This window comes from Mustela lutreola, chromosome 18, assembly GCF_030435805.1.
Source record: "Mustela lutreola isolate mMusLut2 chromosome 18, mMusLut2.pri, whole genome shotgun sequence".
Lineage (NCBI taxonomy): Eukaryota > Metazoa > Chordata > Mammalia > Carnivora > Mustelidae > Mustela > Mustela lutreola.
Window position 1 is genome coordinate 29015860 of NC_081307.1, and position 25466 is coordinate 29041325.

Below are 25466 nucleotides of genomic sequence, written 5' to 3' on the forward strand. Positions count from 1 at the left end.
AAGGCAGAAGAACAGCTTTCATTCCCTTGTGATTCTAGAAACTACTACCTCTGTTAGGGTCCTATTACCTATGGCAGCAAAGGACACAGAACACGTACTGGCTCAGACAAGATAGCAATTCAAGTTGCCATTCAGGGCATGTATCCTGGGGTGGCAAGTGACTTCCTGCTGTACGCATGTTGCTCAAGAACCGAGGCTGACAGCAGCTCTACCATCTTCAGTAAATGACGTCCAAGGTCAGTATGGGCTCCGCCATCTTGGGTGGCAGAACAGTGGAATGACAAGTTCATGGTTAGAGATTTTCTCTTAGGCAAGTGAGAAGAAAATTGTACTCGTTAATTCTGATCTTGTTTCTTTAGCCAGAGCCGAGTCCCTTGGGCACACCGAATTGAAGAAGGCTAGAAAAGGCCAACCCTAGCTCACACGGTCTCTTGAAAGTCTCTACCCTACACCTTAGGTCTCTGTATGGAAGACTCTTCATGGAATTCTGTCTCTAAACTGTGGCTGTCTCACCCCACTTCCACACACACATGCACACGTACTGGAGACCCTAGATCTCTGGATCACAGAAACATGCTCTTTGTTTACTTAAAGAACATCTCAGCTCTGGTTCTTAGAAGATGAATCTTAAGTATTTAAGGGAAAAAAGGTCATGATGTTTGCAATAATTTTTTTTGGAACAGCTTTATGAGATACAATTCACCTATTTAAAATGGGTTCCTGGCTGGCTTAATCAGTAGAGCATGCATCTTGTAATCTCAGGGCTGTGAGTTAAAGCCCCATGTCAGACATGGACATTTTCATCACCCCCCAAAAGAAACCTTCAGCTGTCACATCCCAATCTCCACACCCCCTCCAGCTCTAGGCAACCACTAATCTACTTTTTGTCAGATCTACTTTTGATAGATGTCAGGTAGACAGATAGATAGATACAACCAACGTGGCAGAATGTTAATAACGGGTGAATGTAAGTGAAAGATACATAGGTGTTCATTGAACTGTTCCTTTAAAGATTTTCTAAGTTTGAAATATTTCAAAATAAAAATTGAGGCGTTGTATTTCATCAAGTTCAACGAATTCATAAAATCAACTGAGAGTCACAGAAAAGAATTTGATAAAAGTCAAGATCCATTTTATGACTTAAAAAATTTGGCAGTAACTCATAAGCTTGATACATCAGACAACTAATAATAACAATTTCTGTTCATCAAAATATCTTATTAAAAGAGCTTAAAAGGCTAGAGATACCAAAAAAAGCAACAGACTATATACACAATCATATAACAAACTAAGGAATTATTTCTGGATTTTACACAAGCATCCTATAAATCCATAAGAAAAAGCCAGGTGATGTACTAGAAAAGTGAACAGAAGTTTTGAGTAATAGTTTTACTCAGAAAAGGGGATATTTAAGGACCCAATAAACATAAGAAAACAACCTCATTAGTTGGCGGAAATGCAATTTGAAACCACAGTGGGACACAATTATAACCCATCAAAATGATCAAATTAAAAAGACTGACACCAGAGTGGGTTAGTGAGGGCTGTCCAGTGGTGATGTGACATGGTACAACCACTTTGGAAGACAGGCATTCAACATAAAGTTGAAGTTGGACTATATGACCAATTTCCCTTTGACGTATGTTCAGTAACAAAAATTCAACCGAGGAAATTTAAAAGATCTTACTGCCTTTCCTAACTGATTCATGGGTCCATGGATCAGGCAGCATCCTGTCTAACAAGTGAAAGACTACAGAAAAGGAAAGGTTTTTTTAAAGGTAGCAAGGGAGTGGCAAAAGAGAAACGATTAGCCAAGAATCCATTGTTTTAGGCAAGGTTGTCTTCCCAAGGGGAACAGCAGGGGTCTGTTAGCAAATTTCTTAGTCCTGACCAAGCAGTCCCACAGTGACTGGTTAAAGGTTGCATTTTTGGTGGCGGTAGTGGTGTGTGTGTGGGGGGACTAAAACCACAGTTTGGTTAAGTATTAAGTCTTGGTTTACTGACCTGGGACTTTACCGGATGCTGTTTTGGGCCATGGTTCTCTTTTTAACGGGTATAGACCCAACAGAAAAAGCACACCCTTATGTATCAAAATACATCAATAATAATATCATGGCACTCATCAGCCCCAACCGGAAACAACCAAAAAGCCCATCAGCAATAGCACGGATAAATAAATTGTGTCCCTACTCTATATGATGAAATGCTATCAGTGATGAAAATGAACACACTGTTGTCCTAATAGCAGTGTAGATTCAGCTCAGACATCCTGCTGAGTGGAAGAAATCAAACTCAAAAGAATCTATTGGTCTACTTATGCATCTAGAGTCTGTGAATATACATGAGTCCGTTTAGAAGTTCAAATGTAGACAAAACAAATTTAGTGTTAGAGGTCAGCGTGGTTGGTAACTTTGGAATAGAAGGAAGGGATAGTGACTGAGTGAATGCAGGTTAAGGGGGTTCTGGGGAACTACTCATCCTTTATTAGGTGGAAATTCCATAGTTGTCTTCATTTGGTTTTCATTCATCAAGATAAACCCATGGGATTTGTACCCTTTTCTATTTAATGCACATTGTTCTCGTGTGTACTTTCCTTGCTCTACAATAACAAAAAGTATGGTATTTTAGAGCCGGGACTGAAGAACGGAGCAGAGTTTCAGCGGAAAGACGCAAATCAATCACTACCAATGACCAAAGCCTCTACTGATTTCCTGTCATAGCTTTTCAACATTTTTTAAGGTTTTTTTTTTTTTAATTTCTTCAGGAGTGAACAAACTTTTAAAAGGTTGAACCTGCTTATCTAAAGCTCTGAGATAATGATGAGTGTCACAGGTCCTCACTTCTGCTCTCACGTGCAGACACAGCGATCCCTGGGAAATATCTCAGAGGAGTTTTCTTTATCTTCCTCACTCTTTTTTTTTTTTTTTTTTTTTTTGAACTCTGGGTTACTTTTCAAATTTGCAAGTAGCTGCTGAGGACATACGAGCATTAAGTACATTAACATTCCTCCGAACAAATGTCAGCGTGAATACAAAACCTGTCCCTTTACCTAGAACATATGGTTTTAACAACAACAGTGGTAATTTTTCATGTACCAGAGATGAACAGTTTGGCTTGTGCCTTTTTTTTTTTTTTTTTTATGAATTCAATCTGTTCCTCGTCTCAAGCCTGTAGTATGTCTCTTTCTTTCTGAATGGCTCTCAAAAACGAGTTGATGATCTGTGGGTACTTCCTTTTACCACCGAGGGTACTAATCTTTTGGAAAACTTGGGAGCAGATGAAAGTACGTATTTCTTGGAGTGGAGATTACCGATGGGTAGGACCTCATTTCAATGAGCTTCTGTGGCATTTTCTATTGGCATTTCTTGTCTGAGTGGAAAGGCTTCCCACCACCTCCTGAAGGGAAATAAGGCAATATGGGTTTTTATGTACTTCAGAAAAACAAATATTTTGTATTCCCAGCTTTGTAAAATGTCAGGTAGATGCATTCTTTTGCCAAAAAGGGTGGTTTTCTACATCAAAAGCTCAAGCCGTGTGTGTGTGTATGTGTGTGTGTGTGTGAATGTGCGCACACACGCACGTCTGTCTGTCCCCATCCCGTGGCTGTACAGATATGCAACCATCAATAAAAGGTGTATTTGTTTCATTAATTTGTTTTACAAACTATTTTGAAATGTAATTCATTTAATCTAATTTTAAACCTAACAGACGCGACGTGCCATAAGGGCTGCATGACAAAATGTTATAAATGGTGTAATTGCTAATTTAAAGCAGGATTTTGTAAAACTATCACACGTGGGATAAAACCACCAGATGTCTTTTATTTTGGTAGCCACTGTCTTTACTCAAAAGTCAGCACACATGCAAAGAAAGGTCTTCACAAAGACTTATGTTTCGTAAAACTGACCAAAATATTGATGGCATACCTCTGTTTGGCAGATGCTTGGACCTTTCAGAATAAAGCATGTTGGAGGAGCTTGGGAAGACAGCTGACCGGCGGGTCCGGAGCTCAGCCCACCCCATATACACCGTAGACGTTGTCCACGTCCAAGTTAATACACCAGAGGGCTAGCGGAAGTCGGGCCAAACGAAGCATATCGAAATACCGCCACTTACTCCATATACTTCTTCTTCTTCTTCTTCTTTTTAAGATTTTGTTTATTTGACAGAGAGATCACAAGTAGGCAGAGAGGCAGGCAGAGAGATACAGGGGAAGCAGGCTCCCCGCTGAGCAGAGAGCCCGATGCGGGACTCAATCCCAGGACCCTGAGATCATGACCCGAGCTGAAGGTGGAGACTTAATCCAGGTGCCCCTCCACGTACTTCTAACGCTGGTTTTACTCCGTCTTCAGAAAGCTATACATGGGGGCGCCTGGTGGCTCAGTCTCTAGGCTCCTGCCTTCGGCTCAGGTCATGATCCCCAGATCTTGGGATCGAGCCCCGCATCAGGGTCCCTGCTCAGCGGGGAGTCTGCCCCTCCCTCTCCATCTGCCTGTCCCCGCCCCCCCCACCTGCCTGTCCCCCAGTTCATGCTCTCTCTCTCTCAAATAAATAAATAAAATCTTACACAGAGTATGTTCGGAGGGGATGAGTGTTGTGGGAAAAAGAAAAGGAAAAAAAAAAAACCTAAAGCAGGGCTGGTGAGATGAGGAGTGCCAAGACGGGGAAGACGGCAGGTGTGGGGTCAAGCAGCGTAGCTGGGAAAGGCAAGGCTGGCCCGGTGTGGGGGGACTGGAAGGCTGTGCAAGATGGGGAGGCCTTCCTCCTTAATAAACACACACAGAATTGTGAGTAAAACCTTAGTCTTCCAGGGGAATATTTATGTAGACTAAGAAAAGATTACAGGAGGACGCCTGGGTGGCTCAGTTGGTTAAGCATATGCCTCGGGTCATGAGCCCAGGGTCCTGGAATCGAGTCTCTTCAGGCTCCCTGCTCAGCTGGGAGTCTGCTGCTCCCTCTGACCCTCTGCCGTCTCATGTTCTCTCTCACTCGCTCGCTCTCTCTCTCTCAAGTAAATAAATAAAAATTAAAAAAATAAAGGTCTTTTAACAAAAGATATTTAAAAAACATTATAGGAAATTATTATTATTTTTTTAAGATTTTATTTGACAGACAGAGATCACAAGTAGGCAGAGAGGCAGGCAGAGAGAGAGGAGGAAGCAGGCTCTCTGCTGAGCAGAGAGCCAGATGTGGGACTCCATCCCAGGACCCTGAGTCCATGACCTGAGCGGAAGACAGAGGCCTAACCCACTGAGCCACCCAGGCGCCCCCCAGGAAATTATTTTAGTTCCTATCTTTTGACTCAGCAACTTATCAGAAATGTTTACATAGAAATGCTTCCTAATTATAAACTTCTGTCCCCTTCTCCACACTCTACGACTTCCAGCAGCTCCCAGCACACACAGGGCCTGGTGCAAGGCACAGGTCTGGCAACGTAAGCTCACGAGCTTCCTATGTTAGTGGTACATCTGTACAAAGGGAGGAGCTTTTTCTATTTGCACAAAGGCCAGCAGAGGTTACCTAGGAGACATATAAGTACACTGTTATTTATTTTAAGACCTACTTTATCATGTGTAGAGCCTATATTAGGTTCATTGAAGGGCACCCAAAGATTTTATAGGTTTTATTTATTTATTTGTGTGTATGTGTGTGTGTGTGGGTGGGTGGAGCATAAGCAGGGGGAGAGGCAGAGGGAGAAACAAGCTTCCTGCCGAGCAGCATGCCTGATGCAGGACTCAATTCCAGGACCCTGGGAATCATGATGTGAGCTGAAGGCAGACACTTAACCAACTGAGCCAGCCAGGCCTCCTCATCCAAAGATTTTATATCTTCAACATTCAAATTACTTTCTATCTTTGGAGTCACAGGGAGATCCAGGAAGCAGAAAGCAACATATCCAAGTTAAAAATCAGAAAGAAATTTGGAAAAAAGTAAAAATTTTAAAAGATGAAAGAAATTTGGAGGAGAAGACTCAGCAGCAGTTAAACGATTTAAGCATTATGCCATTTTACTGATGAAAAACAAAAACAAATTTCAAAGCACATCTTGAAAACAGGAGGGGAAGGATCTGAAAAATTCCTGGTGTATTATAGCTGGGAAGTAGAAATTTATTTATCATAATTATTATTACCAACTATACATGTGTATACTTTATTGATAGTTTCTTAACTTGTTGTTGCTTTTTTCTAATATTTATTACTTATTTTGTGGATATAATACTACCAGGGCAGGTGGGTGGCTCAGTCAGTTAAGCATCCAATTCTTGATTTTGTTTGGTTCAAGTCATGATCTCAGGGTTGTGAGATCAAACTCCACCTTGGGCTCTGCACTGGTCAGGGAACCTGCTTAAGATTCTCTCTCTCCCTCTCCCTCAGCCCCTCTCCACCTCTTAAAAAAAGTACTTAGAGGGGCCTGAGTGTTTATTGTTTTATTTTTTCGAATAAAAATTCACAAGGCTTTCACAAGTTTGAGTGCAATCCTTGCTCCACAATCTTGTTTTTCCCTGTAAGGTTTTGTTTTATTCAACTACTTGTCTTCTACTATAAGGATTTCCAGAAAAAAATATTCTAGACTTTTCATTTATGCAGGCCTTTTTGTCAGTGGCAGTAACGGTAGACTTCGAGTCCCAAAACAGATTCCCTTGTTTTTTTTTTTTTCCCCAGCCAGCCTAACTGGAAATTTCCACATATTCTTTGACATTTTTTTTTCTCTTTAAGATTCTTCTTTCACAACATCTTTTGCAATGGCTTCTTGTTTCCCCAATGGTGCCAGCCTAGCTGATATGTGGATTCTTGCAGTAACCTCCTAACTAGTTTCCCTAAGTTCAACATCTACTTTTTCTAATATCTGACCTTTATATTGCTCTTGGGTGGTTTTTCCTAAAATTCCCCTTTCATTACACCCTCACTGTGGCCAAAATTTTCCGTGATGCCCCATCATCACTAGAAGCAATCTCAAAACTCATTTGACTATGTATATATCAGTAAAAGGATTTTGAGCATGCTTCTTTAATATATTTGTGTTTCTTTTAAATATTTTATTTATTTGTCAGAGAGAGAGAGAGAGCACAAGCAGGCAGAGTGGCAGGCAGGCAGAGTCGGAGAGAGAGCAGGCTCCCTGCTGAGCAGGGAGCCCGATGCAAGACTCGATCCCAGGACCCTGGGATCATGACCTGAGCCAAAGGTAGCAGCTTAACTGACTGACCCACCCAGGCATCCCATCTTTGTGTTTATTTTAAAATTAGACATGTGTGCTCCTGCCTGTCCCTATATTTAAGAGATTTTTACAAAGATTTTAATTACTTATTTGAAAGAGAGAGAGAGCACAAGTCGGGGGAGAGACAGAGGGAGAGAGAGGGGAGAGAGGAAGCTTGATGCGGGGCTTGATCGAAGGATCCTGGGATTATGACCTGAGCTGAAGGCATACGCTTAAGCGACTGAGCCACCCAAGTGCCCTTCCAATCATATATTGAATATGTAATGAAAGCAAACTTTTAAATCTTTTAGAAAAAAATTATAAATAAGACTTCCAATATTTTACTTCTGGCATCCCAAAAGATCATTTAATGTGATTATTTTTGGGTGACAGAATGTAGGGAGAATGGAAAAGAATCAGAGATGGGGCAGTGGAGTGCTGTCCCACATCCATGGTGCTGCACTGTCATTGCACACTGTCTCATGATTGTTCTCCTGGCCTCTGGGTACTGGAGATTCCTGTCTAACCTTTCCTCACATTTACGAAACAAAAGGGACAGCACTGCTGTTACATGTAAATGATGAATCATTAAAATTCTACACCTGAAACCAATTTTACCATATGTATTAACTAACTAGAATTTAAAGAAACACTTGAAATAAAAAATGGGGGAGGGGTGTTGGGGGAATGTTATGGACTATAATCTCAACAGGATTCTGGCTCCTAAAATGAAGTTCTAGAGGAATTGGGATTCTCTGTCCTTCATGCTGAAGGAACAAAGTATCTCTTTCCCTTGGAAAGAAACAGACTGACAATGAAAAAAAATGGAGCGTTTGACTAAGTCTCCCTGTTAGCTGAATGATTTCATTTTTCCATTAAAGAACACAGTCAAGGAAAATGTTAAAAGAAGATTCTAATCCTCATGTTTTCATAATTTTGTAGCTTCATAACCAAAAATAATTGGGAACAAGGGAGAGAATTGCCGTTGAAGGATGTTCGGTACAATGAAGTTGTACCGTGAAGTTCAGGAGTATGAATGGTAGCAGGTACATGAGGAATTTTGCGGTCTTGGCTATTAGAAGCAAGACTAAATTTCCGCCTTGAGGAAGATTCTGATGATCTATAAAATGTCAACTGATCTTGTCACAAATTAGTGGTTCATATGAAACTCATAAAGATTATAGAAGCGGTAGCGCTTCTTGTATAAATGATGAAAGAGTATTTCCTCTCAAAATTTTCAGCTAGCTGCACTTCAGCTGGATGCAAATTAGAAACCCTAAGTGAGACCTAGAGTGTCAGAAAATAGGTTTCTCTTGTCAGTTAAAATGTATTGAGAATTCACAACAACATCTGTTATTAATGGTTCTACCATAATGCCAGAGAATTTACAATCATTACGGCAACATTCTGTAGACCATTTGAAAATATACTTTTTTCTTTCCATGGCCAGATCTGGGGTCACTTGATGCTGAGAAAAATGGATGTTTCATTGTATCACCACCAATATTCAATTTCAATGTCAACCATAATACTTGAATGACCCGATGCCCTGAAACTCTTTGATACAAATTGTTAACATAGATTTCCATTTAATAAATGTTTGTTTGCAAGTATTACTTGCTGGGCCATGTGGATATAGAGATTAAAAAGACAACACTGACACTTAGAAATTTCACAATCTAGTGAAGGACACAGACAAGAAGATAAATGAGCATGGCTGTATTATATTGTCTGATAGCTGTATGAACAGAATAGTGTGTCAGCACACAGGGAGATACCTAATCAGACCAGGACAGTCTTCTTAGATGAGATATTGCTTGAGCTCACTCTCTCAGGGACAGGAGGAGTCAGCGAGGCAAGCAAATGGAAGAAAGTCACTCCAGGGAAAGATAGCAAGCAGTATGTGCAAAGGCAAAGAGGTGTGAAGCAGTAGGGCAAGATTAGAAATCAGGGGCGCTTGGGTGGCTCAGTGAGTTAAGCCTCTGCCTTCGGCTCAGGTCATGATCTCAGGGTCCTGGGATCGAGTCCTGCATTGGGCTCTCTGCTTGGTGGGAGCCAGCTTCCCCCTTCCTCTCTGCCCGTCTCTCTGCCTACTTGTGATCTCTCGCTCTCTGTCAAATAAATAAAATATTTTTAAAAAATTGGAAGTCAAATGCAGTTCACAATCATGGTGCAATGGGTATGAATGGGTGAAAGGTAAGATCAGAAAACACCTTGTAGATTATTCTAGGTATAGAATGTTTTGAGAAGTAAAGGGGAGGTATTCATATGACTCACCCATATGTGGAATTTAAGAAGCAAAACAAGTGAACAAAGAAAAAAGAGTCAAACCAAGAAACAGACTCTTAATTATAGAGAACCAATGGTTACCAGAGAGGAGGTGGGTGGGGAGACGGGTGAAGTCGGTGATGGGTTTTAAGCAGTGTCCTTGTCGTGATGAACACTGGGTGTTGTAGGGACGTGCTGAGTCACGATACTGCACACGTGAAACTAATACATCACACTGTATGTTAACTGGGATTAAAATTAAAAACTTAAAAAAAAACAAAGAAAGAAGAGGTATTCAAAGATTCTGGGTAGTGAAGGGACACTGTATCATGTGCGTATTAAAAAAATCCTTCTGAAAATAATGTAAGGAGTAGATTCACAAATGGTCCCTAAAGAAGGAGAAAATTTTAAAATATTACAGAAATGTTGAGCTGTCAATGAAGTCATCAAAAGTGAAGATGGAGGGGCTCCTGGGTCAGTTAAGCATCTATCTTTGGCTCCAGGTGCGATCCCAGGGTCCTGGGGTCGAGTTCTGCATCGGGGTCCCTGATCAGCACAGAGCCTACTTCTCCCTCTTCCTGCTTGTGCTCTCTGGTTCTCTCTCTCTCTCTCTCTCTGTCAAATAAATAAGTAAAATCTTTAAAAAAATGAAGATAGAGACTACAGAGGAACACTTAAAAGATATTTTGGCTATAGTTGCAATAGGATATATTAAACAATTAATTTTAAGGCAAGGGAAAGAAAGAAGTCTCAGATAACCCCCAACGTTTCATGTTGGGAAAAGAATAACATCTGCTGAGCAAGGGAATGTAGACGGCGCAAGGTATTTGGGAGAAGGCTTGTATGAGTTTTGGACATGTGCTTGAGGGGCCCATGGATCACACACCGGCAAGAAAATATATCCTTGATTCTGCCGCAGTGGGTGAAAAGGCATGAGGGGATCCCCAGAGAGAGTGTAGAGCGAGTAGACAACTTGTGTAAAGTCTCTGGGGAAAGGTAGTGTTTAAGCAGGGACTGGAGGAACAGGGACCATCGAGGAAGAATACACTCGAGTAGGCAGAACGATCAGAAGGAAAGAAAGAGATGGGTGTTAGGGAAGCTTTTGAAGAGTCTTGGAAAGGGGAGATGATCAAGAGTGAAGAGGAAGACCGAAGAAGTCTATCCCACAATTTTAGCATTATTTTTGGACAAATCTAATTTGTCCAAAAACATGGACAAAAAACATGGTTTTTTTTTCCTTATTTAGATTTTATTTATTTTAGCTACTAAATACAAAAATACATACATTTAAATAACTTCCACAAAATACACATCATCATAGTTTTTTAGCTATTATAGCTAATAATTATGGCCAGCGGTATCAAGGAACATCTTCTCTCTTGTATTCTTCTGGAAATGCCAGAGGCATTTTTCCCGTTGTGCTTGAAGCGAAGCCTAGAACCATGTAAAGCAACTCTTCCTGAGATCCCCTAGTGTGAAATTTTGTTATAGAAATGAACTCTAATATATGACCGAATGGATTCTTTTGAGAGCTCCTTTATAATGCCATAATATAAGTCCTCGTACTCACAGGTTCAGTCATTCAGGTTTTTATATTTGTCATAATGTCAGAAATTACCCTGAGATGTCCAGAGAGTAGACAGACTTTGAATATGTTAGAATCATACTCAGAGTTTTCGACACTGTCACATAAAACGTTGAACCTAAATAATTGAATGAGAGAAATACGTTTAAAAAGGTTTATTCCATAAGGTAAGGTCACCACAGTTTATAATAACCTCAAAAAAAAAAGGATGCTGAACCTGACTCTGGGATACAGGGTCTTTCAGGGCGAAAAGACAAGTTAATTGAAATTCAGAAAATTACTTGTCAGGTGTTGTATTCACGTGTGTGTGTGTGTGTGTGTGCGCATGCATGCGCGTGTGTTGGTTTTTTGAGATGTCTGCCCAATGACTTGGCCTTGCCTAGCATAGGCTGAAATGATAAAAGATGGAAGATTCTGTTCTGTGTGATTATGACATAGAAATGAGCTAAGGAAAAATTGTTATTGGAAAGAAAGAGGAATGACTAAGGCGCAAAGGAGAAAGGAATGGGAGAAAACACATGGGAAGATTAGCCATTGATAAGAAAGGAGGCATTTCTTCAGTTGCTGAAGGAAGAGATGGATAGCAGCACAGACGCAGGTCAGTTTGTAAATCTGAGGATGGAGGGTAAGAAACGAATCAGCTGATAGCTCCTACTTTCTCAACCAAGTAGAAGGTAAGGTGGTGAGAGAGTTGAGCAGGCAATAGGGAAGAGGGGGAGGGTTAAGTGGAAAGAAAAAATAGGTCTCCTGGAAACAGGGACAGTCATCTTATTAGCCAAAAAAAAAGACATTGGTGTGGTAGGTTATAATGTGAGCCATCTGGGGTGTGGGATCATCAATTTTAAAGTAAAGCCAAATTTCCCAGTTGTGTGTGTCTGGCAAAGGTCCACTGCCAGGGGGCAGTGTTGCGGCTGGTGGGCATCTCAGTTGGTTCAGAGAAGTGGGGTGGAGGGAGACAGAGGCTAGGTGACTCCAGTGACTGGCCATGGAGCGTAATCAGGAGAAGAAATATGAAGAAAGGGTGGATGTAGATGGAGGGGTCATGATAAATGTGAAATATGATGGAAGTTCTTGGCCAAGTGTCATAGAAGATGGTAGGTTGGGGTAGAGTATGTAATGTTTTGAAGGTGATACAAGTTTTGGTGATGTGTATACGATCATGCAAGGGGCTGACAGTACTGGAGTGGAGGAAAAGGCCATTCTTTGGCCATAGGAAGCCAAGGAAGTGATGGACCAGGGCGCCCGGTGGGTCATCCGTGTAGATATTGAAGCTGTCAAGAAAGATCATGAGGGTTGGGGGAGAGGGACATATAAAGGAGAGAGACCAGCTTTGCTAATGACAGCATTCAGTGGAGGAGAGAGTGGTGCCAACTGTGTGTCTCAAGGGAGGGAGGAGTGATGGTCTGGAGTTTGAAATCGTCCCCTTGTACATAGGAGCTCAAGGTCAGCTCAAGGTTTCAGTGACAAGGAGGGAAATGGGGTGAGAGCTTGCAAGAAAAGACGTAAGATGTGGGGAGGGTTTTGCTTATCACCGAATGAGGATTCCAGAGAGCCAAGTGCATCATACACAAGTAATACGTTTGTTTTATATTGTTAATAATGTTTTCACTAATTAAAAAAAATAAATTATCATTAAGGAAAAAATTTAAACTATACAAAAGCATAAAAAAGACAGTAAAAATCATCAATAGTCTGACTCGTGGTGATAATCACTTTTGAATATTTTATTTATATCCTTCCAGTCTTCTTCCTACACATGTGCACACATGTATGTACATGCATGCGTTCATCACCCAAACTGACGTCACATGCGGTGTATGATTTTGTGTCTTAAAATCAGTGTAGCAGAGTGCTTAAATACGTGGGCTCTGGAGTCAATCGACCTAAGTTAAACGCAGGCTCTGCTATTTATTAGTTGTGTGATCTCAGCAAAGATTTATAAATCTATGACTCAGTCTCCACACTTTTCTTTTTTTTTTAAGATTTTATTTATTTATTTGACAGACAGAGATCACAAGTAGGCAGAGAGGCAGGCAGAGAGAGAGAGAGAGGAGGAAGCAGGCTCCCCGCTGAGCAGAGAGCCTGATGTGGGGCTTGATCCCAGGTCCCCCCTGAGACCATGACCTGAGCCGAAGGCAGAGGTTTAACCCACTGAGCCACCCAGGCACCCCCAGTCTCCACACTCCTAAGTGGAGATAATAGTAAATTAAATATACCACCAGTTCATATGAGGATTAAATGAGATCATGTGTATATAGCAACTTATCACAATGTCAGACACAGTTTAAGTACTCAAGAAATTTTCTTCTTTAAGATATAATGAAAATTTCTTATTCTATTAAATATCCTTCAAATACAGGATCCATTCCCATTAGTATCCCATTATATTTATGTACACTGTGTCCATCCCTTTTTTTTAAGAAGATTTTATTTATTTATTTGACAGAGATCACAAGTAGACAGAGAGAGAGAGAGAGAGGAGGAAGCAGGCTCCCTGCTGAGCAGAGAGCCCGACATGGGACTCGATCCCAGGACCCTGAGATCATGATCTGAGCTGAAGGCAGAGGCTTAACCACTGAGCCACCCAGGCTCCCCGTCCATCCCTTTTCGATCACAGTATAATGTAGAAACTAAGGCAGCATCACCTGATGGCAGGCTCCAAAGTCAAAATGCTTGGGTTTAATTTCCGGCTCTGCTACTATCCCTGTGACTTTGGGTGAGTTGCTTAACTTCTATAATCTCGATTTTCTAACCTGTGAAATGGATATTTGTTATGATATTTAACTGATACAATACATATGAAATACTCAGTAAATGGTGGTGGTGCTTCCAAATACTTAAGATGTTTCCAATGTATGCCAATTGCACGACTCATTTTATAATTTCTGGAGAGTAAGGTTAACTGAAAGTGTAGAGCTTATAGTGGCCAAGGGGGCGAGAAAAGGGGGGCTCTGGTTGGCTAATGGACAAAATATATTTCAAGATTCCAAATGGTGCAAATAAAGTAAAACTTGTAAGGTAATAACTAATTTTTTTTTTTTTAAGTAAGACTGTTGAACCAAAGAAAAAGGTCAACTGCTTCAAGAGAACGTTTAGTTTATTAAGTAACAAGACAGACTCCACAACAATCAATCTTGTTATTTTTGAGTCACACCTACAATGTTTAGTCTCTTCTGGAAACAGGAAGCTTTGGTGAGCCTGAAGATTATGTCACTTTATGATGAATAAAAGTACACACATATCTATTAATATTCTCTTTGCCTTCCAGCTTTGATGCTAAAAATATGACCTTGCATATGTCACACTGGTTTTCATGTGATCACTAAACTCATTATTTTCACCGACATAATCTTCTATTTGATGACTCGCTTGCTAATGAATTCCATACAATATCTGTTATTGTCAGAGAAAAATCCTGGTAGAACCTTTGTTATTATCTCAGTTGATGATGCGGGTCTGAATTCAAAAATGGAATTCAAATTCTTGTGAAGCCGTGTGAGATCTGTTTGCTTCCCCTTCTGTCCCATGCACGAAGCAATTAGCTTTGGTTACATCAATATAATACTTTCCTATAACAGCTTCCAAAAATTTGAGAAGAAAAATTATTCCAACTTTTTCAAACAAACTTTCAAAAATACTAAAATTTATTGGCCCAGGAGTATCAAAAACGGTGGAAGGCATAATCGCCCCAAGAGCAACGCAACAGAGGTATTTGAAATTGTTACCTGTCAGGCAAATGTTGGTGCTAAGTTGGGGAGCAGGGGGAGTACATTCTGTTTTATCTCTTGATGGAAAGGATTGGTGCCTAGTATTGAAGGCTGTGGCTGTAGGGGGTGAGGGGTTGGAATGGATTCTTTACATTATGCGGACAATGGTTTATAATAATCCCTAGTAGTTAAGACATCATTGGTAATGATAGATTACAGAATGACCCTAGAATAGCGACATTGAGATCCATTGCATTAACTGAAATAAAGGTACATTGCCAGGTGGTGGGAAGAGCAAACACAGAGACAGGAGAGTGCCCATGAACCCACAGGGGTTGGCCACAGGATGGAGCCCCAGGGGGCCAGGGCCCGCAGACAGGCATTCCTTGTTGGGGGAGGAGCCGGGGGTGTAGGGGGACAGGGAGGGCATACTGACAGAGCTCTTCTCTGCAGAGTCCCCTCTGGAGAGTTAAATAGCCATCACAGTAGTGGTCACTGTACGCTTTGTGACCCTCAGATCTATGATATTTATCTGTGAGGCTTTTTCCTTTTTCTCCCTTAAAACAAAAACCAGTCGTCGTGTATTTTCTGGTTTCACCTATTTCTTCTACTTGCCACACTAGAAGAGGCAGGCTTTACATCCCTTGTACGCAGACCACGGATAATGGCTTGTGTTTGGAGAAGTATCTGACGCTTGTTTGCCCACAGAACCCGCTTCAGGTGTTCAGTAAACGTATGGGATGCTTATGCTTTTCAAAGCACATATGCTTTCCCACATCTTGTCTGAGCCTCAGAACAGCCATGTGAAGAGAGCAGGGCAAATATTTATGCCTTTTTTTCAGGAGAAGAAATTGGAACAGAAATGGAGAAATGGGAACGGGTTCCCAGAGTTGTTGGGAGTGGGACTAGAATTTGACCCTTGCTGGCTTCTCTTTTGCCAGGTTCTCCTCATTCTGGGGAATCCAAAACACAACAGCAAGAACTGGGGGCACATCACCCTCTCCCAGACATCGCCAGGCCTTACTTGCTTCCTAAATAAGATTCACACAAGTGTGGGCTTTGAGTCTTCACAGCAGAAGTTCTTAACCACAAGTCTACAGATCACGACGAGGCTTACAGATGGGCTTCGGAGACTGCTCCAGACTGTATGCAAACTGTTTCTGTGCATATTTTCAGAGCTACCAGTGGATTCTCAAAGGGCCCATCAAATCACCCATCCTCTGGGTCAATCTTACACCTGAGTCCAGACTTCTAGTTTTTTTTCAGCAGAAGATGCAGTTTATTGGTGAAGTCCCATTACTTTAATTACGTGAGTTGTTTCTCTATGCTACAAGTTTATTAAAATAAATACAAGAGAACCTCCTGGTGAGCAGGATTTGGAGATAAAGCCAGGGCTTGACTTCCTAGAGGTTTGGTGGGAGCTGCTGTGTCTGACAGATGAATCAGGTCTCCAGGAAGAGACTCAGATCATCAGGATTAGTGCTTCTCGAAGTTCACAAGAAGTTTCTAGAGAGCCTGTTGAAGCTCCGGTTTCTGAGCGGGCATCCAGGGCTACCGACTGAGAGCCACATGTGACTGATCCCACGGGGACGCACCCGAGCAAGCACCGCCCCCGCCCAGGTCAGCCGACACAACACCGCCAGCTTCCCCGCCAACACCCTCCCAGGGACGATTCCCTCCTGTCTCTCTGAAGCTGCTGCTAATTTTGCCTGTTCTTGAACTTTATACAACGTGAACGGGAGCCTATTATTTTGTGTTTGGTAGCGTCCCATTATCATCTGAAGCCACACCAGTTATCGCAGCGGAGATAATCTCATTTACTATAAGAATGGCTGGCATGGGGACTTGGGAAGGCAAAAAGGGAAACCAAGGCAGTGCGTGGGTACCACCACCCTCAGGATGCGATTACCACCTCTAGGATTGCGGGAGTGAAGACAAGAGGGGACTATTACCATTTAGAAGACCACGGGGCGGGGTACTGTGGAGTGACGCTCACGCCTCTGAGAGGAGGCAGTGCTACCCCCTCTACCAAAAGTGGAAACCCCTGGCAGGTGCGGTGGGGAGCAGGTCCCTGTCCTCCTCCAGCCTAGTGGGGGTCCCTCTGGTGCCCCCTGGTGGCAGAGCCTGGCGGGGAGCCCGCTCGCGGAGCACAGACCAGAGTCCCAGCCCCAGCCCTCGGAGCAGAGAAGGGAAAGCCGGGCTTGAAGCTGAAAGCCAACAGCTAGACAACCTGCAGAGACCCTTCAGCTCAAGGTCATGTTTGTGAGATCCATCCATGCTACGGATGCACATCGATTGCACATTGTTGCGCAATAGAACTCCTCCATTGTCTAAAATGGAAACTCTGTATCCATTAAACACTCACCCGCTCCCCTTCCCACCCAGCAACCAACTTTCTACTGTTTCTGTGGTTATGACAACTTTAGATACTTCCTATGAATGGAATCATCCAGTATGTGTCCTTTTGTGACTGACTGATTTGACTTAGCATGATGTCCCAGAAGTTACTAACTTTAATTAAGTACCATGGATCACTTTCTCCTTGTGGTTAGTACTCTTCATGTCTTGTTTCAGACAGTTTTTTCCTCACACAGGGCTATGAAGGTATGATCTTAAATTATCTTCTAAATCTGTGCTAATAGCCGTTGACCATATAGGACTATTTAATTAAATTACATTTAAAATAGTTTCTCTCTCTCATTAACCACATGTCACATGTGACTAGTGCCTAATGTATTGGACAGTGTAGAGAGTTCTATCGAGAAGTTTTATGGTTTACTTTTTACCTTGGGTTCTGCTGTACACCTGGACACCTGGAATTAATCTTTGCGTATGTGTTTGGTAGCGGTAAGTTTATTTTTTCCTCATGCATCCCCAGTTAATTCAGCACTATTTATTTCCCCCCAAAATGCTCTGCAGTGGCTAACTTAGTAATTTATGAAGCCTCTATTTATCATTGAACATGTTTATGTATTCTCTATTTTGTTCCATTAACCCATTTATCTCCCCTTGTGCTGATAAGTACCACATGATCGTAATTACCATTCTTAAAGATGTGTTGACATCTGGTAAAACAACTCTTCTCAACTTGGTCTTCTTCGGCAATGTCTTCGCTCTTCCTGAACCATTACGTTTCCGCGCATACTTTTTATTTTTCTTCATTTAAAATAACCGCAAACTCACAGAAAATTTTCAAACACAGAACACTCTTTTTCTGAACCACTAGTGAGTTAAGTTTAGTGAATTAAGTTGCCCCCTGATCCCTGAACACTTCAGTGAATTTCTACAAAGACATCCCCCTGTAAAATCAACCCTCAAAATCAGGAAATTGACATTGACAGAGTTTTACCATTGAAACCTTAGATCCCGTTCAAGTTGTCCCAAAGATTTAGTCTGGATTTAGTCATACATTGCATTCAGTTTATGTGTCTTTAGTCCTCACTAATCTAGAACATTCCTCAGCCTTCTCTTGAATGTTGTGCCCTTGACACTTTCTGAAGATGAGAGGCCATTGACTTTAGGGAATGTTCCCACATCTGGGTTTGTTCATGTTTGATCTTTATTAGATCCAGGTCATATGTCTTTGGCAGAACTATCACAGTGCCAATGCTGTGTTCTTCTTGAATCTTCCCAAGCGGTATATGAATTTGATTTGTGCCATTATTGGTCATGTTAACTTTGAATCCTTGAGTATGGTGCTGTCTGCCAGGCTTGTCCACTGTAAAGCTGGGTTTTCCCCCCTTAGATTAAATATGCTTGGAGAAAGCACTTTGAAGTTATGGGAATATCTCCTGTCTCTATAAGCTTTCAGTGATGAATGAATGAATGAATTTATATCAGGATGAACTGATATTTTCCTGTTATACTCAATGAGACGGACTATGTTACTATCATTACTTATTTTGATGCCCAAATTATCACTGATTTGATTGGCTATAGAAAGTAACATAGATGTAAAGTGAATGTTGTATGTCCATGTGTGTACGTATTCTCAAACCTTGTCATCTGGGAGATTCTGGGAGCAGGGACACCCCGATAGTAATAAGCACCAAGCATTGGCTCCAGTTGTGGTAATTTCTTTTTTTTTTTTTAAGATTTTATTTATTATTTATCAGAGAGAGAGTGCACAGGCATGCGGACTGGCAGGCAGAAGGAGGAGGAGAGGCAGTCTCCCTGCTGAACAAGGAGCCCGAAGTGGGACTTGATCCCAGGACGGTGGGATCATGACCCGAGCCAAAGGCAGACACTTAACTGACTGAGCCACCCAAGCATCCTTCCGGTTGTGATCATTTCCATATCTGTTTATATATTTAAAATAATGAAGTCACAGTGATATCTTTAATTGATATGCAGCGTCCATCTAGTTTCCCCTTTCTCAACAGTGAGAAACCGGGCTCCTAGTATTTTTTTTTTTTAAAGATTTTATTTATTTATTGGAGAGAGACAGAGAGAACATGAGCAGAGAGAGGAAGAAGCAGACTCCCCACTGAGTGGAGAGCCTGATGGGGGGCTTGATCCCAGGACCCTGAGATCATGACTTGAACTGAAGGCAGAGGCTTAATCGACTGAGCCACCCAGGAGCGCCCGTACTTTGGATATACTTACTTATTGATCAGTGATTCAGTAAGTAACAAATCTGTCGTCACTGTCAGCCTCCTCTCCTCTCCTCATGGGTGCATTCCTTACCCCACCTGGGTTTCAACACCTGTGCTGGGCCACATACCCACCTACCTCCCCCTCAGCTGACACCCAATGCTAAGCGCCCCACTTTTCCACAAGCGGTGGCTCTCTTGAGATCTGGCACACTGCCCTGAGGCCACCCTTCCTCCCAGCCTGCGACTCCTGGATGGCCACGCTCCTTATCCTGCTGGGACTTTGACACCCCAAACGGGGACCATCCCTCAGTGTGGATGTCCTCCTCACCCCACGCTTGTCAGAAAGGCTCTTGGTAATATGCCCCATTATTTATAAATTCTTCCTATACTTATTTGCATATCTATCATGCAATTCCAAAAGCAACCATCATCCTACAGGCGAAGCACCTCGGTGGAGCCATCCCTTTCCGCTCGGCAGTTCCCTCCCTTTGTGGGTACCTTATTCACCCGTCATCTTTTGGTTTGCTCAAGGTGTCCCCCTGCTTGTTCAGGGCCCAGAGGTTTCTGCCACCCCTACTGTGGCAGGTGGAAGGTAGAGGCATTGGGAAGGGTGGGGTCAGGGGGAGAGTGCTGACTTGGGGTGTCCTTACATAGCTTTGTGGCCTCTCAAATACAATAGTCCCCCAATCTTCTATTGACTGACCCCCTCATTTTCCCTGTTCCAGAAGGTGGCATCTTGATTCCACTCAGTTGCCCAAGACAGAAGCCTGGGAGTCATTCTTAATTCCTCACTCTCCATAACTTCTCTACCCAATTCTTCACAATTTCCCCTACAGCGCCTACCTAAGATCTGTCCCTTTACCTCCACATCTCGTTGGACTCCGGTAACAGCCAACCGACTGGTCTCCTTCCACTCTGTCCTCGGTATAGCAGCTAAGTTCTCTTTCGGAAATGTACAGCAGACCATGTCATTCTGAGGTTTCAATTCCTTTCTTTGGGTTCCCACTGCATTACATGAATAATCGAATCTCATTACCCTGGTCTGAGTCTTGTCCCTTCTCTCCAATGTCATTGGCTTCATTGTATTTCTCCCCATGGCACCCGGGGAGTGATACCTGGGGTCACTACTGGGTGAACACCTGGGTTCAGCTACTCCAGATACCAATTTGTTTCATTCTGGATATAGAGCAAGCTCTCTCCAGTCTCTGGGTTTTTAGAAGGTGTTCCCCCAACGGATGGGCACACTCTCCCCCCACCCCCGCTGCACAGCTTTTCTCGTGGGTCATAATGATAAGTGAACTTATTTTCTTGTCCATTGTGTCTCATCATAGTCCCGCCTGGAGGGATCTCCATATGGGCAGAGAGCTGTCCGTTTTCCTCACCAGTGTATTCTAGATGCTGAGCACATAATAGATGCTTAATATGTATTTTTAGAAGGTGTGGTGAAATGGTACTGTGAAATACTGATTTTTACATTTTCCTGTCACTTCCTCTCTCCCCCCCACAAATACATCTTTGATTTAATTTTTAATTTTAAAATTTAAATTCTATTAATTAACATGTACAGTATTATTAGTTTCGGAGATAGACATCAGTGATTCATCAGTTGCATGTAACACCCAGTGAAGACACCATCAGGTGTCTTCCTTCATGCCCGTCACCCCATTACCCCATCCCCCACCAAGCTCCGCTCCAGCAACCCTCAGTTTGTTTCCTATGCTTAAGAGTTTCTTACGGTTTGTCTCCCTTTCTGATTTCATCTTGCTTTATTTTTTCCTCCCTTCCCCTGTGATCCCCTGTTTTGTTTCTTCAATTCCACATATGAGTGAGATCATATGATAATCTCTGATTATCTCAGATTGACTTACTTTGCTTAGCATAACACACTTTAATTCCATTCACGACATTGCAAATGGCAAGATTTCGTTTTTTTTTTTTTTTGATTGCTGAGTAGTATTCCATTGTACACACACACACACACACACACACACACACACACACACACACCATATCTTATTTATCCATTCATCTGTTAATGGATATCTGGACTCTTCCCATACTTTGGCTGTTATAGACATTGCTGCTATAAACATTGAGGAGCAGGTGCCCCTTCAGATCACTACATTTGTATCTTTTGGTTAAATACCTAGTAGTGAAATTGCTGGGTCATAGGGTAGCTCTATTTTCAACTTCTTGAGGAACCTCCATGCTGTTTTCCAGAGTGGCTGCACCAGCTTGTATTTCCACCAACAGTGAAAGAGGGTTCTTCATCTCTGCATCCTCTCCAACATCTGTCATAGCCTGCTTGTTAATTTTAGTCATTCTGACTGGTAGGAGGTGGTATCTCATTGTGGGTTTGATTGGTATTTCCTTAATATAGAGTGAGTTTGAGCATTTCTTCACATGTCTGTTGGCCATTTGTATGTCTTCTGCCTTTTATTTTTTTAAGATTTTATTTGTTTATTTAATGGAGAGAGAGAGTGTGTGTGTGCAAGCTGGGGGAGCTGGAAAGGGAGAAGGAGGCTCCCCACTGAGCAGGGAGCTCAACTTGGGGCTTGACCCAGGGATCATGACCTGAGCCGAAGGTAAACACTCAACCAACTGAGCCACTCAGGTGCCCCTCCTCTGCCCATTTCTTGACAGGATTATATGTTCTTTGGGCGTTGAGTTTGACAAGTTCTTTATAGATTTTGGTTACTAGTCCTCTATCTGATCCGTCAGTTGCAGATATCTTCTTCTATTTGGTCAGTTGTCTTTTGGTTTTGCTGACTCTATCCTTTGCTGTGCTAAAGCTTGTTATCTTGATGAAGTCACAATAGTTCATTTTTGCCTTTGTGTCCCTTGCCTCTGGAGATGTGTCTAGTAAGAAGTTGCTGAGGCCAAGGTCACAGAGGTTGCTGTCTGCGTTCTCCTCTAGGATTTCGATGGAGTCCTGTCTCACATTTAGATCTTTCATCCATTTTGAATCTATTTTTGTGTATGGCATAAGGAAATGGTCCAGTTTTATTCTTTTGCATGTGGCTGTCCAATTTTCCCAGCACCTTTTGTTGAAGAGACTGTCTTTTTTCCACTGGGTATTCTGTCCTACTTTGTCAAAGATTAGTTGACCATAGAGTTGAAGGGTCCGTTTCTGGGTTCTCTATTCTGTTCCACTGATACATGTGTCTGTTTTTGTACTGTACCATACTGTCTTGATGACTATAACTTTGTAATAGGGCTTAAAGTCCAGAATTGTGATGCCACCAGCTTTGGTTTTCTTTTTCAACATTCCTTTGGTTATTCAGGGTCTTTTCTGGTTCCATACAAATTTGGGGAGTCTTTTCTGGTTCTATATGAATTTTTACAGGGTTCCAGCCCTGCGAAAAAAGGTGATGATATTTTGGTAAGGATTGCACCGAATGTACAGATTGCTCTAGGTAGCATAGACATTTTAACAATAGTTGTTCTTAGAATCAATGGACATGGAATGTTTTTCCCTTTCTTTGAGTCTTCCTCAGTTCCTTTCATGAATGTTTTCTAGTTTTCTGAGTACAGATCCTTTGCCTCTTTGGTTAGGTTTATTCCTAGGTATCTGTGGCTTGTGGTACAATTGTGAATGCGATCAGCTCCTTAATTTCTCTTTCTTCTGTCTCATTGTTGGTGTACAGAAATGCAACTGATTTCTGTGCATTGATTTTATATCCTGTCACTTTGATAAACTCCTGTATGAGTTCCAGCAAGTTGGAGTGGAGTCTTTTGGGCTTTCCATACAGAGTATCATGTCATCTGCAAAGAGAGAGAGTTTGACTTCTTCTTCGCTGATTCAAATACCTTTTATTTCTTTTTGTTGTCTGATTGTTGAGGCTAGGACTTCTCGTACTGTGTGAACAACAATGGTGATAGTGGACATCCCTGCCGTGTTCCTGACTTTAGGGGAAAAGCTCTCAATTTTCCACATTGGGAATGATATTTGCTGTGGGCTTTTTGTAGATGGCTTTTATGATATTGAGGAATGCACCCTCTAGCCCTACACTGTGAAGAGTTTTAATCAAGAAAGGATGCTGTACTTCATCAAATGCTTTTTCTGCATCTATTGAGAGGGCCATATGTTTCTTGTTTTTTCTTTTATTAGTGTATTGTATCATATCGATTGATTTGCAGATGTTGAACCAACTTGTAGCCCTGGAATAAATCCCATTCGGTCAAGGTTAATAAGTTGGATCCTACTGGCTAGTACCTTGGCAAGAATTTTAGTATCCATATCCATCAGGGGTATTGGTCTGTAATTCTCTGTTATGATGGGGTCTTTGGTTTTAGGATCAAGGTAATGCTGGCCTCACAGAAAGAGTTTGGAAGTTTTCCTTCCATTTCTATTTTTTGAAACAGTTTCAGAAGTATAGGTATTAATTCTTCTTTAAATACTTAGTAGAATTCCCCTGGAAAGCCATCCAGCCCTAGACTCTTATTCGTTGGGAGATTTTTGATCACTGGTTATGGGTCTGTTCAGGTTTCCTATTTCTTTCTGGTTAAGTTTTGATAGTATATATATCTCTAGGAATGCATCCATTTCTTCCAGATTGCTTAATTTGTTGGCATATAGTTGTTTATAATACCTTCTTGTAATTCTTTGTATTTCTTTGGTGTTGGTTGTCATCTCTCCTCTTTTATTCATGATTTTATTTATTTAGGTCTTTCTCTTTTCTATGAGTCTGGCCAGGGGTTTATTGATCTTATTAACTCTCTCAATGAACAAGCTCCTAGTTTGGTTGATCAGTTCTACCATTCTTTTGTTATCTATTTCATTGATTTCTGCTCGAATCTTTATTAATTCTCTTCTCCTGCTGGGTCTAGGCTTTATTTGCTGTTCATTCTCCAGCTCCTTTAGGTATAGGGTTAGACTGTGTATTCAAGGCCTTTCTTGTTTTTCGAGAAAGGCCTGTATTGCTATATACTCCCTCCCTGCCTTTGCTGCATCCCAAAGGTTTTGAACAGTTGTGTTTTCATTTTAATTTGTTCCCCTGAATTTTTAAAATTCTTCTTTAATTTCCTGGTTGACCCATTCATTCTTTAGGAGGATGCTCTTTAGCCTCTATATATTTGAGTTCTTCCTAAATTTCCTCTTGTGATTGAGTTCAAGTTTTAAAGCATTGTGGTCTGAAAATGGGAAGCGAAAAATCCTAGTCTTTTGGTACTAGCTGAGACCTGATTTGTGACCCAGTATGTAATCTATTCTGGAGGATGTTCCATGTGCACTCAAGCAGAATGTGTATTCTGTTGCTTTAGGTTGGAATGCTCTGTATATACCTGTGAAGTCCCTCTGGTCCAGTGAAACACACATCTTTTAAAAAGTCACAGTCTCCTTTCCTAGTTACACCTAGACCTGGGCTCTTCAGATTGTCAGGGCAAGGCTTCTGGGGAGGGAGAAAAGGGGAAAAAAGGAGATGTGAAGCTTCCAGAGCCAAGATCTCGAGCTTGACAATAGATACAGAAGATGTCTCATGAGAGAATTTACATTATCCCCTAGGAGTGAAAAAGGGTGTGAGGTGTGAGAGAACTTCATGCAGAGGGAGTGCCAAGTGCTGGAGGGGAGGAGAGTGAGCGATGTGCTGTGAGTTAGTGTTCTGTACCTGCCACAGCTGTATGTTTATGCATTTGTGGGTTTGGAGTCTTGGAGATGGTGGACTCTGTGCCTGCTTTCTGATGTGGCACAGGGACAAGAGCAGGGTCCTGGGTTGTCCAGCACGGGGCCAGCACGGTGGGGTTGCACAGCAAGGGGGACACGGGACTGCCCGACGTTATCGAGCAAGGAGGCTTGAACAGTGCCCAGTGGGGTGAGGAAGTGGGAGCCACACAGAAAGACCTTCTGCACTGGCATGAGGAAGACCCAGGGCTCCTGGAACAGAAGAGATTTGCATCTCCACTGAGGCCTAAGGGGATCTCCGCCCGCAACTGAAGACAGGAGGGAGTCACAGACTTTCATGGGCAGATGCCCACAGAGGACCAAACACCTTTTCCTCTGGGGCTACAAAGTTGCCTTCCACGGAACATTTAGAACGGGCCTTTGCTTCCTAGGCAGAAGGAGAGGGAAGGAAATGTTGCTATAACTAATTTTAAGCTTTCAGTGACTAAGTCTACAGT